Source organism: Sceloporus occidentalis, unplaced genomic scaffold (assembly GCF_023333645.1).
Source record: "Sceloporus occidentalis isolate IW3139 unplaced genomic scaffold, rSceOcc1.0.p SCAF_194, whole genome shotgun sequence".
NCBI lineage: Eukaryota > Metazoa > Chordata > Lepidosauria > Squamata > Phrynosomatidae > Sceloporus > Sceloporus occidentalis.
Window position 1 is genome coordinate 1,133,623 of NW_028317174.1, and position 14,427 is coordinate 1,148,049.

Here is a 14,427-nt window from a genome sequence, read left to right on the forward strand (position 1 = left end):
CTTCCACTGAGAATCCTAAAACTCTGATAGGTTTGTATAGGGAGATAGGGTCTTACAGATAGTCTGGACCTATGGGCTCAAACAGACAGGCCAAAATAAAGCTGCTTCGAGTCACTTTTGGGGTATGCTGTTTAAATGATGCATACGTCCTAAGAGGCTGGAAGCCACGCCAAAGCCATGCTCCAGTCCTAAGGACTAGAGTGTAGCTTTGGCGTGGCTTCTGGCCTCTTAAGATGCATGTGTCATTTAACCAGCATACCTCCAAAGTGACCCGAAGCAGCTTTATTTTGGCCTGTCTGTTCGGGCCCATCATCATATAGGACTTTATAGTCATGACCAGTACTTTAAATTGTGCCCAGAAATGAACCAGTAGCCGTTTCAGCCCAATTCTGGAACATGTAGTGGCCTACCAGCTCCAGGGGTTTCTGGATGAGAAGTATTACCTCAGTCCATAAGACACCTTCCAATGAACTCTGGCCCATATTTGGTGGGACTTACTCTGAGTTTTCTGCCATTTTGCTCTAGTCTCCATCTCACTCATTTAATTACCATAAACTCTTTAGTGGGCTCATTTGGCTCCACTCCATGGGAAAGGATACATGGGAGCAACTGTGTCCATTGCCCTAGCCATTTGTCTATCCTGGAGACCAGCCAGGGCCTTGACAGGATCATCTGCCAGGACAACAATAACCTCCCCAAGCACTGTCAGGAATCCATCTGGATCTATAGGTCTCCTGGGATAGGCAATCTTAATTGCCCCTGACCACAGATGCTGTGAATCCCAGTGAGTCCAAACCCACCAGACAATGATCCCCTCATGAAAACAGAACCACAACAGAACTACAGACATTTCTTACACACCCAGATGATTGTCATCCTGTCCAGAACAGAAAACCAGGTCCAGAGTGTGGCCTGCCGCATATGTGGCACGAGATATTACTTGGGATATCCCCATGGTAATCGTGGCAGATAGGTTCTGAGATTCTCCTTACAGAGCAGTCTCCACATGGATACTGAAGTCCCCCTAGTTTGGGGGGCTCCAACAACAACACTGAGACCAACTCAGGAAGGTAGATTATTGAGCAACAGGGTGGTGGTACACCAACAAAATCCCTATTCTGTCCCACCCACCCACCTTCAAAAACACACACTCAAAGCCAGCAGATTTTGGCACATGGGTCTGGTGAGGGAGATGCAGTCCCTAGAACATTGCAGTTCCTGCTCTCCACCCCACAGGTCTCACCTGCTGCTGTATAGAGAACCTAGGTGGACAAATCTGGGAGAGATTGCAACCCAACCCCCCAGCTTCATCCAGCCAGGTCTCTAAAATATAAGCCAAATCAGCATCCTCAACCAGGATCAAGTCCTGGATCAGGGATGTTTTTCCATTCACCAACCTGGCCTTGACCAGCAGCATTTTCATTTAAATTGTTACTCTGTACTTTGGAACTTTGGAGCAAGATGACTTGAGGAGAGATACTGGGATCTCCTCAGAAAAGGTTTTCTGTATTGTGTCGTATTCTTGGTGTTTTGTTTTTTTTAAATAACCTCTTCATTCTCCATACTCCATTCTTCATTCTTCATACTCCAAAGGACAGGATCAAAATTCAAAACAACCTGAATAGACTAGAAAGCTGGGCCAAAGCTAACAAAATTAAATTCAACACGGAGAAATGTAAAGTACTGCACTTAGGGCGGAAAAATGAAATGCACAGATATAGGATGGGGGACACCTGGCTGAACGAGACTATGTGTGAAAGGGATCTGGGAATCCAAGTAGACCACAAGTTGAACATGAGTCAATGGTGTGATGTGACATCTAAAAAGGCCAATGCAATTTTAGGCTGCATCAATAAAAGTATCTAGATCAAGAGAAGTAATGGTGCCTCTGTATTCTGCTTTGGTCAGGCCCCACCTGGAATATTGTGTCCAATTCTGGGCACCACAATTCAAAAAGGACATTGAGAAACTGGAGCATGTCCAAAGGAGGGCGACTAAAATGGTGAAGGGTCTGGAAACCATGCCCTATGAGGAATGACTTAGGGAGCTGGGGATGTTTAGCCTGGAGAAGAGAAGGTTAAGAGGTGATATGATAGTCCTGTTTAAATATTTGAAGGGATGCCATATTGAGGAGGGAACAAGCTTGTTTTCTGCTGCTCCAGAGAACAGGACCTAGAACAATGGATGCAAACTGCAGGAAAAGAGATTCCACCTCAACATTATGAGGAACTTCCTGACAGTAAGGGCTGTTTGACAGTGGAACACACTCCTTCCTCGGAGTGTAGTGGAATCTCCCTCCTTGGAAGTCTTTAAACAGAGGCTGGATGGGCATCTGTCGGGGATGCTTTGATTGAGAGTTCCTGCATGGCAGGGGTTGGACTGGATGGCCCTTGTGATCTCTTCCAACTCTATGATTCTATTATTCTTTCATATAACAATTATGTATATGTACCTGTGAAATAATTTGCACTGAATTTCATTGATCTGTCTAGCTGTGTACCATTGACCTACTGAGTGAGAATCAGTAGATTCTGACATGAACTCACATGATCTGCACCAGCTGCACTAACGTATGAAACAGAAGTCAGTTTTTCATGAACTTTCACATTTCTAGAAACATTGAAGGCATTTTTTTTTAAAAAAAGGATCAAGTTTTTTTTAAGGGTCATTTAAAAAAGCATAAACAACAGTCGTGTACATGAAGTCAGAATAGAGTTAGTTGATTTAATTTTTCTTCTGTAATAGTACCTGTTTAGAGACATATTCAGAAACTAGGAGGATCCTGTCACCAAAACCTTTTCTATTCTGCCCTTGACACACACTAATCTTCCTCAGCTTCCCCCTTTTCAGCCTTAGAGCTCTAATATGAGAGAAGATCCTTCGGCAAGGTTAGGGAGAAATAATCAAAAGTCACATCTCTTCCTCTGAGGGTGGAGCTTTCATCAGAATATGTGTCAGATGGGGAGACCTGACTGCAACATGAGAAAGATGTGAGAGAGATTATAGTGATCTGTACAATGTATGAAGATGCACAAGTGAGCAGATCTTTTAAAATACAAATTAATGCAAATGAAAAGTGATACAAACTGGATAAAAATGATCAAATCCTAATGTCAGTCCCAGTCGAGGAAGAGCCATTGAATCCATGGGATTTACACAGGTGTTGACTTATTCATCATTTATTTTAATGTGTCTGCTCTAGTTTGAATTGGCATTTGACCTAAAGTCCAAAGAGATGTGTTGATCCTTAATAATATATTGCTCCATATTCACAGATATATACTGTACAAGGTAGAAATAACCTAGGAAAAAGAAAGGGGAAAGGCAAGCCTGGATCTTGACAGAAATACCTAGATGAATTTCCTTGGTAAACAGGATTTCAGTTCCAGATTTTAGCTACTCATACTCACATCATCTTATTAAATAGAAGCAAACTTCCCTAATCCTAAATTCATTTTAGACTAGTTATAGGGAATCTATGGCCATCCATAGTTTGGACTCTGTCAGGCCCAGTGAGTTCAAAACAAAGTGTGTGTGTGTGTGTGTTTATATATATATATATATATATATATATATATATATATATATAGAGAGAGAGAGAGAGAGAGAGAGGGAGGGAGGGAGGGAGGGAGAAGCCAAAATCTTTTTAGGGGAATTTTGCTTAGCTCAAATTGAGAGGGTGTTGGCTACAAGGACCCCATGAAATTGTCTCCCACCTGTATACTGAGGAGTCAGTGGATCTAAAAAATGATACAGAGGCAGAATCTCCAATTATAGTATATTTTTATTTAAAGGGGGGGGGGGAATCACACAGCAATTCACTATCATACACTCATTCATTTAAGGCTCAGGAAGTCATGGGTTAGCTTGGAAAAGGTTTGACGCAGAACTATGGGTGATACTTACTGCAGATGAGGCTTGCTTCCGGAATCCAATTGGGTGAGGTATGGTGAGGCACAGCCGTTCTGAGAGCATTGGTTGAATGGAAGTGCTGGAGCTAGACTAGAGATCACAGTGACATAGAGTTCCCATGAAATCCAAACTAGCAAACCAAGGGGAGATTTTCAGGGGTTTTTAAGAGCTAAAACTAACTGCAGGAAAAAGGTGTTGGATTGTCTGGGGTGAGGTAATCTGGTCTGTTAATAATGAAGGGAAATGGGAAGGGAGTTAAGTCGTGAGACATCTAGATAAGCATCACCCATTCTTCTGATTATGGAGGTGATGATAGTCCCATTAGCGACTGCCAAACTACCTGTTCAGCTAGTCCAAGGGGTATTGTTCCCAAGAGGTCCCATGAGGATGACCTCACCTGGGTGTAGTGTGTACATATGCCATTGCTTGGGGATTATGGTGGGCTACAGAACAGGGTCTATCTAGGGTCATGGGGAATACCACACACACACACACACACACACACACCGAAATTCAGAAAAATGCACTTTGGCTAACAGAGTGAGGGAGACAGAATGAGAGAGAAATTTAATTTGTGATCTATTCCAGTCTGTCAAACAGACTAAAATGGGGCTAAACAGCCTTCAAATACCCAACTTTCCTCTCAGATCTTCTTGAACATCATTTGCCCTATTTCAGCTGAATTTTTTTGACATGTAGTATTAAACAAAGGGTTTGGGGGGCACACTGGGTGCCTTGGTGAGTCATAAGAAGTCCATAGATAATAATTTGCCCACCACCACTACCCCCCTTCATTTAAAGGAAAAATGCACACAAAATCATCCATATATTGGTGGGGGGGGGGGGAAGTCCATGACTGAAAGCAGCATGCTTCCAGGCAAGGTACACAGAGTTGGTTGTTACCAGGTTGTCTACAGTATTGCCTCCTCCAGTATAATCTGACCCTGTATACTCAGTTCATCTGGGGGACATTTATTCCAGTCAGCAGGACTAAGTTGTCACCTTGAACATTTTTTCCTCAACCGACCATAGATTGTGGACTGGCCTGCAGCAAAAGATTTGACAGCTGAGATTTAAAAAAAAAAAAAAAAATTAAAGATCAGTCTCTTCTGGCAGGCCTATCCAGATTATTTTTAAATTATTGTTATTCCCTACCATGACCCATGAGGAGAGGTGGGTAAGAATTGGTAACAAATGTGTAGAATATAAAAATGCATATAAAAATTCCTATGACTGGGAGGAAATTTCTTTGGGGGAGATGTCTTGTCAGCTGCTATGAAATTTGGTTGGTATGAGTGCGAGAAATATTCTGAGAAATGCAATGAAAATGAGACAGGCAGTGTTTTGCATTCCTACTAATGAATAAATGGGTCCTTGAAAAGTTAAAATGCATATGCAGAGATGGAGGTAGAATGCGTGTATTGTATGTATGTGTGAGTTCTATGTATTACTAAGTTTCCCATCGGTATTATTGAGACAAATGACTTATGGAACTAAGAAAGGTCTCTCACTCTTAAACATTATTCAGCAAATGAGGTGAATGAGAAATCATAACATGAATGGAGTTGAAATAGTTTCTGAGAAAAAGGTTAACTTTATGACTCATCAGCTTCTTGAGTCACTAATCATCACTCTTCCACTTCTATACTACCATCTGCTTTGTAGGCAGTGGGAAATAGCCAGTATAATTTATGGTAAATTTATAGTTGCTCTTATAAGCACCTCTGATCATTTATAATAATGCTACTTTGACAGTGGCATATAAAATGCAAGCTTTCAGTGAATAACTTCATGTCATTCCTATTTTATCTGATGCTCCAAAGGACACCTTGACATGCAGTAATGTCTACTTAAGGCAGCATATTACCTGCGAGAATTTAAGAAACCTTCAATTACCATCTGTCCTAACTGAAATGGGATGCCTTCTTGTTTAATATAACATTTTTTTTCATAGTAACTGGTTGAAGACTGCTCAGACAAGACATGTGGGAATTAAAGTCAAATGAATGGGGGGTAGGACATGGAAGAGTGGGTTAGCACATGCTCATTGATGCAGTTTCCAGTTCAGGCATTCATTTATATTTGTATATACTATTTTAAACACTTTTACCTTGTTCTTAACACAAAAGACCCCCAAAATCGATGAAATTTCTCTATATGCCCACATGTTCTGCACACATGCAATTTGATCCTAGTCTATGGTCCTTGATATGGAGTGGGGAGGGGGGGTAGAGCCCATGAGCTTCAACCCTCTCCCAGATCGGAGTCTAAACATATGTCATCAACATGTTTGAAGAGAAGAAGCCAGAGACACATTTATATTAGCTGGGACTAAGTAAGACCCTTCCAAAAGCTCATTTCTCTGCTTTCAGCTACAACTCGTCTGGCTACAAAGGGAGAAGAGCAGCACACAGGCATCTGCTCATCTTATTTGGGACCAGTCATCCAGTCACATTAAAACTAATGCACTAACTGCATCTATTCTTAGGGGCATCTGACTTGGCTATGGTAACACATGCTTTGTTAGGATTATTTTAATATGCTCTACATGCCTTTAAAGAATGGAAATTTCAGCTGGTTCAAAAAGCTGCAACCAAGCAGATTGTTAAAAGATCTGGTTAGAGAATAATATTTTTTAATATTTGTAAGCCACCTCGATGGCATTTTGTAGAGAGGCAGGATATAATAATAATAATAATAATAATAATAATAATAATAATAATTAGGCTCACTTGTTAGAACAGTTCCACTGGCTGTCAGTCTCTTTCTAGTCATAATTCAGAGTGTTCAAGCACTAAGAACTTTAAGGAGACATTCCCATTGAATCCACCATCTTCACAGGGACATTTGATGAAAATAGTAGAGAGAGCCTTTTCTGTGACTGCTTCCAGACTCTAGAATTCTTTTCTTGGGGAGAATAGGCTGAATGCACCTTACTGTTCTTTCATAAGATGGTGAAAACCTTCCTTTTTCATGAGGCATTTGGGAACTATTTACATGTAACGGCTTTATGTTTTAGTGTGTTAGGAGTAGTGTGGCATAATGATTTGAGTGTTAGATGATGACTCTGGAGACCAGAGTTTTAACCCCATCTGGCCATGTAACACACTGGGTCACACACACACTCTCAGTTTCAGAAAACCCTATGATAGGTCCTCCTTAGGGTCACCATGTGTCAGAAAAATGACAGCAACAAAACAGTTTGAGATTCCACCTCTCAGAAGTGCTTTAGCTGTTGATTACTTGTATGGTAAGGGGCAGGACTACATAGCCCTTGTGTTCCCTTCCAAATGAATTCTTACAATTCTGTGACCAGTTTATTTGTCTACATTGAGGGGAAGGGCCAAGGATGAAGATGAATCAAAGACTGGAAAGTTGCGGGGCATGTGCAGAGGACAGTGGAGGCAAAGCAACACCCACACCTTGACCCATGCTAAGACCTAGAGGACCTGGTGTAGAGGTATCTTAAAGGCAAAGTTTGATCTGGTGTGGGAGGAGGTTGATGGGAGTGAAACCATTATTTACCACATTAGGTGACACCAATCCTAATTATACCATTGTTCCCAGAGAAGTTAAATTGCTCCCCTTCCTACTTTATTTTTGCAAAGGTATAAAGATTTTTCTGTTCTGACAGGCATTTAATGAATGACAATATAAGACCCATCTTACACAATGTGCTGAAAATTACTAATTGTTGTGTGGATGTGAGTGGATGTGTTTTAATGATGTATTCTTTAATTTGGTTTTTTGTTTAATCTTGGAGCTTAGTGCATAGCTAAAATAAGCAATTTACAGCTGCCGAATTCAATTCTAATTTGGGACTTATCCTGATATCATCACATGCATTTTGCCATCGATGCTGCCAGCTGGGTGCAACCCGGGTAACTTCCAGTTAGAATCCAGGCTCAAACAGCCTCTTTTCAAAATCAGTTCTCGGCTTTGCAAATTGGCCAGCTGAGCTTGGATTCTAGTTGGAAGTTACCCGGGTTGCACCCAGCCAATGACGTGACCAGCTAAATGCATGCAATGATATCAGGATACATCCCAAATTAGAATTGAATTTTGAAGCAGTAAGTCGCTTCTTTTATAGCTGTGCCCTCATCTCCCTTGTTTTGACTTTTGTCATCTTGGGGATTTTAACAATGTCTTTTTAATTGTTGTAACTCTCTTTGAGCCTCAATCTTTAGAAAATACAGAATAGAAATAATAATAATAATAATAATAATAATAATAATAATAATAGTATCTTGTAGGTTTCTATAAAATCTTTTGGGAGCTAGACAGCAGCATATAAATGTTTAAAATAAATTAATTAATGTTACTCCAAGTAGCAGACCAGTGGTTTTCAAATTGTGTTTGGAAAAATTTTAGTTTCCTCAGAATCTTATCAGTGAAAAGATCAATAATGACAGAGAAGCTTTCTTGCATGAGGATTTTTCATCCATTATAAATGAACTGTTGTACCTGTTAAAGAATTAAGGCTTGTTGCAAGAGGTGATTGAAATAAAAAGGCTATTAAGAGGTTTCTAAATGGTTCTCTAGCTGGGACAGATGAAGCTGGGGCAGATTATACTTAAGGGGGACATTGTACAGTTGATCGATTGCTCTTGGATTCAACAGACCATGCAGAGTATAGCCATAGCCATGTATTGTGCAAGATCCAGGTTGCACTCACAATTAATTCAAAATGGTGGTGAGGTCCAGTGAATAGATTGACACAACAGCATGTCCCAGAATCTTCTAACATCTCATGTAATTCCATTTGAAATGTGTCAGTATGGGACAAGTTCTGAAAGGCAGACAAACTGATAACCAACCTTAAAATAACAAGACCAGACACATAGAATTGGGTTGACCAAGGACCACTTTATTTGACCAAAAAATCTATTTCATCTGCTTGAACCTGGAAAGGAGCAACACAGTGCAGGATTTGCTGAGGCAGGTGTCAATCAGGACTTCTTCTTCAGCCTACACCTGAGTCCTGAGAGCAACCCAATAACTAGGTTGCTCCCAATCTGGCCATCTGTTGGAGGGCAGACGCAAGCCACTTCCAATTAAAAGGACTTAAACTGAGGGCAAAGTCCCCATGTGTTATCCCAGGATATATTGTTTGCCATTCCTGGGTTGCAGCATGTAAAGAGGCAGTTCCCAAGTTTCCCCCAAAAGTGTGCCAATGAGTTCCCCATAACATTATCTACTCCCACTGCCTGCTAATGCCTGTTAACTCCCTTTCCCCTACCAGGCTAGCCAATAACTCCCTCATTTCCTGTTGCAACTCCACCATAAACAACATGTTACCAGCTTCTAATAGATGCACACCATCAACCCTGTAGATCTCAGGCCACTGAAAACTGGATTGTGGAAGAAAGTGGCCCAACCCACTATTCAAAGCATTTCAAATCTTCCTATTTACCCGTCTACTGGCCACATCAGTACATTGTGGGTACTCTTCACCCCACTAGACTTGGTAAGGCAAAATAGCTGAGCACATCTAGGCTATTACTGGCCATGTAATCTGTATGATCTAGAGATCATGTAGAGCCTGAAGAATAAGGACATTGCCTTCACTGTATCAGTTTCGATAACTAGGAAAATCAAACAATAACTGGATCCCTCTATCTTCTCATGAGGAAGAGGAACACCCTCATCAGGAAGGCTGCCAAAGGAGTGGCAAAAAGCCCCTCCTGATGGCAGCCCGTTTGGGACCATGGCAGTGCCCCACTTCAGAAGTGAACTGTCAAGTTGCCACAGTCCTGGTGCAATCAGGTCTGGAGTGGCCTCTGGCTCCTCCTTTTTGAATTATCTGTTTCACTCCTCAGTTACTAGGATGGATTGGCAAAAGGTGAAATCCAGATTTAATTTCATACTTTGCTAGATCTTCCCCATGCCATTCCTGCTTACCTGCATATATTGCCACATCAAAAGATATGTAACATACAATGCAAAGCTCTTCAGGGATGGCATTATTAACAGACTCACCCCTGGGATAAGGTAAGTGATGAAAACACCTATATTCACCAAGTGTCTTCTTGGGAACTACATCAAAGGTGGCAAATTGGTAACTGGTGGAGACAAAAGTGAGCATACAACACAAACACACACCAGTCATCATCTCCACACAGACCTTTTTAATGTGACCACTGAATGTAAATTTTTAAATAGGAAAGGGTGCTGGATTCATTGAGAAGGAATCTGAAAGCCCCCCTGAAAGCCTTCCCTCAGATAATAGGAAATAATCTGGTCTGGTAAAGCTGCAAAAGAACCCCCAACCAACTCTGTTGAATTGGACTGGGTCCCTTTTGAAGCTGGAAAGGCACTTCCTTCTCCTCTTTTACCTGGCTCTTGATCCCATTGCCTGTCTGCACCTTTTCCTCTCAGGCCATTCAGAAAGGAATGTGAACCACAACACACAGAGCATTCATGTCAGAATTTGCAGTGCTGTGGTGCACAAACACCCAACACCCAATTTCTGACACAGTAAGCTATGTTGGACTCTAGCCTGGGATCAAACATTGACCAGAATGTGGACTGCAGTCAGGAAATCAGAAGAAGGCTAAGAATGGGGAGGGCACCCATGAAAGAACTAGAAAACATCCTAAAGAGCAAAAACACACAACTAAGCATGAAAGTTAGAATAGTATAAGCCATTGTATTTCCCATTACCATACTATGTAGGGATGGATGTGAGAGCTGGACCATCAGCAAAGCAGATAGGAAGAAAATCAATTCATTTGAGATGTGGTGCTGGAGAAGAGTGTTGAGGATTCCGTGGACAGCAAAAAACAAAAACAAAAAACCAACAACGAACAAATGGATCCTAGAACAGATCAAGCCAGAAATCTCCCTGGAAGCCATGATCATTAAATTTAGGCTGCCATACTTTGACCACATCATGAGAAGGCACAGCTCACTGGGGGGAAAACCCCCAATAAGGCTAGGAAAAGTGGAGGGAAATAGAAAGAGAGGAAGTGGAGAGAAGTAGAAAAGAAGCAATAGGTATGAATTTACACTAAGCAGAGCAGTGGAGGGCATGTCTTATCCATAGGGTTGCTATGAGTTGAGATTGACTTGTGGGTGGTCAGCAACAACCACAAACCTATGTTGCTGGCCTGATACGATCTGTGAGTCATTACTTAATCCAGCCCAAACCTTCTGTAAAATGCTGTGCAGCCTTTCATCCTGAGTTGGTTGAGCAGGTGTCATACTCTGCATTCAGAGCTGTTGGTGCACCTCATCTGACAGTGGGGTTAATTGTCACCCCCATATGGAAACCCTCATCATAAAGGAACCAGGCAGGCTTGGAAAATCAATGTGGGCCCTGTAAAGAAAATACCTGTATACTGAAGCAGCACAACAAAACAAAACAAAACAAAACAAAAACCTCTCCATATCTGCACTCTTGTAATAAACCTTACTTGTATGAAAAATCCCAGGAATCCCCCTGTATCCTATCTACCTTGTGTCTATGCAGTTTCTTTTTCTCCTTGCTATTCAACTTACCTTTATCATTTTTTTCCAAATCACAATAAAAGACATGAAGACATTTCATGCTCACCACACAAAATTTTATCCATAGTGCTCTGTGATTAATGATCACCCAGGGAAAAGATATGCTTCCCATATGGGGAACTGTATTGTAGTCATAACTGACAGACTGCTGTATATGTCAGGGATGATGGGAGTTGTTCCTCTTCACCTCAGGCTGTAACTCACCACCTTGTTATTGAAGCTGAGCTGACCAACTTTGGTCAGTGGTTATTGCTTTCTCCCAAAGCAGCAGAGTTTTCTGAGAATAGGCTGAAGACCCTGACAATCTTCTCCAAGCCTTCTCACTCTTCTTCTTCAGATGTCTCCAAACACCATCAGGATTCTGCTGGTTCTTGTATCTTCACTCAAGACACCAATACAACTCAGTAGTCTTAGATAAAAGATCTACTTTATTCTACTATATACAGTTACTATCTCTATATGCCCAACAATCCACAATATCTCTACACTCTACCAATACTCCACAACGACCCACAAGTTACATTAGCAAAACTGGCAATTATTATAGTAAATGTTTGTTACCACCCACTAGACAATTACCACCCAGTGGGTGTGTACATTCACAATGATTGGTTGACTTTTGTTCATCCCATACTCAAGTCCAACCCATGAACATCATCTGATCACCTTGTACAAGTAACAAGTCTCAGGTGTTACCAATGTACATTCCTTAATTTTGTCCTTGGCTCCCAAGACTTCTAAATTATATCATCCTTTACACCTGTGTGATTTCTTAATTGTTCATGCTTAGTCATTCTGACTCTCACATACATATTTTATTTCTATAACTGCATGTCCCATGTTGCATTTCCTTGACAGTATATTCCCTACATCACTGTGGAGAATAGCCCCCTTGTGGATAGCAATGTCAATGAGGCATTTGGAATTGCTGCAAACCCTAACCCTGGTGTGTTTGGAATCCAATACCAAAGGAATCTGTTGTCCCATCAGTGACACCTGTAGCTGCCTGCCCACTAGATTGCTCCAGGTATGTGATCAAGGTGGGGTAAGTTATGTGAGCAAAAGAAAACTATGTTGGTATTATGTGACATGCCTGAATTAGGCTCCACCAATGCAGACTCACCAGGAGCAGCATCAACACCAGCTGTTAGGGGCAATGGAGCTTCTCCTATGTCCTCAAACCAAATGTCATCCTCACTGCAGTTTAATTTCTACAAATTATCTAAGTAAGCCAGAATAAGAGAGCATAAACTCACTGCCCACCTGAAGCTACAAAAAAGGTCAATGGGCCTGGAAAGTGGCTCTCCTGGTCCATATGCTGCAGCAGTGCAAAATGTTCCCTGGTCCAATAGGACCAATACAAAGGGGTCTAGCAGATGCCCTAAAAGTGGGAATCTAATTTCAGTGGGCCTTATGGGCCAAGGATGCCAACCAGGAACCCACATTCACTCTGAATTCCCTCCCAAACTGGATTCCAAAGTCACACAGCCAAGCATTCTGATGTCATCAAATTCCTGTGTCACCTCAAAAGGGATGTTCTGATTGGTCCACAGCAGTCCCAAATTTGGCTGCCTGTAGCATGATTCCGTATGAAATGCCTCCAATAGATGAAAAACAATGCTGTCCAGTCTCTTCACACTCAGAAAAACCTCCGACTGTCCTCACTGTTTAAAAAAAAAAAAACACCATCCAAAGAGGCTGCAAAGGGGGCAGACAGATCTTAAAAACTCTTTGATTCCACCCCCAACACACAGTGTCTTGATGCAAATGTCACCGGCCTCTCCTCCATGGAAGCCATCAAAGGCAGCCCATCCCCTGCAGTAACTTGCACTGCATGGGTTTGGACCCACAAACAATCAAACCACTTTGTAAAAGCAATTTCTGTTTGGAACTGTCTCCACTTTTTCAATAAATATTACTTTTTGCTGAAACACCTATTACTTTATCCATTACTAAAACACAAAGTGTCATAGCCAGCACATTTAAATACATTCCATTTTAGTAGCTCCAGAAAACAAACCTAGAATTTAGGCCTGTCCACTTATTGTGCATATTTTATAATTCCCAAGACATTTTGAAATGACTTGCTATGTTCATGGTTGTTCAATTCAGACATTGACCGGAACCAGTGAGATTGTTCACGTGGTGAAACAAACAGTATGTTTCCTTCTCCCATCATGCAGATTATATCTCATGAGTTGAGCATAGATCACGATCCCCACCATTTTGTGAGGACATATTGTCTTCAGAAAGTAGAAATGTAAGACTGGAAACAGGACATAGTGTCAAAGGTTCTGCTTTTTTATTGAAAATAAAATTCCACTTACTGTATCTGTGTCCTCAAATAAAAGAACATATTTAGTAGTTACAATATACATACAGAACATGTTCAGTTTGTCTTCTGCATGGCACAGCATTCATGTCAATAGTTGAAGGAGCTGTTAACCTACCTGCTTAGAAATGCTGCAAAAGCAATTAACCTGCTCCGGTAGCCAGATGGATAATCATTTAATTAAAACAGCAATCCAAACTTTAAAACAAATTGATCACAGAGGTACCCAAGACTACAGTTCAAAAAGAAGCGAGAGAAAGGTTAAATGTGTCTTTAGATTAATTCAGAAATAGACTGTGTGTTCCATATAAGGTAATAAAGATGCAAAGAGGTGGGTATTGCCTTACTCAGTATTTATTAAACTTGGAGGGTTCTCCCAGCTTGTAAGAAAGAAGAATGGGTGTGATGCCACTTCTTGGGCCACACATACATACTCCAAGTTGGACTTTATCTTCATGTTTGTTTGTTTTTCCTTCAGAAGATAGAAGAATATCTACCTTCATTCAATCACAACTTCACCGCATAGGTTCCTCATCCTAGCACTTACACGTGTACTGCCTTAAAGGCTGAGTAAAATTTCCAACAGCAATAACTATTAAGTCATTTGGAAATTATTTTGATTTAGAGATGTCCACTCATAATCCCATAGATGGTATTACTTCTTAACATTTCAC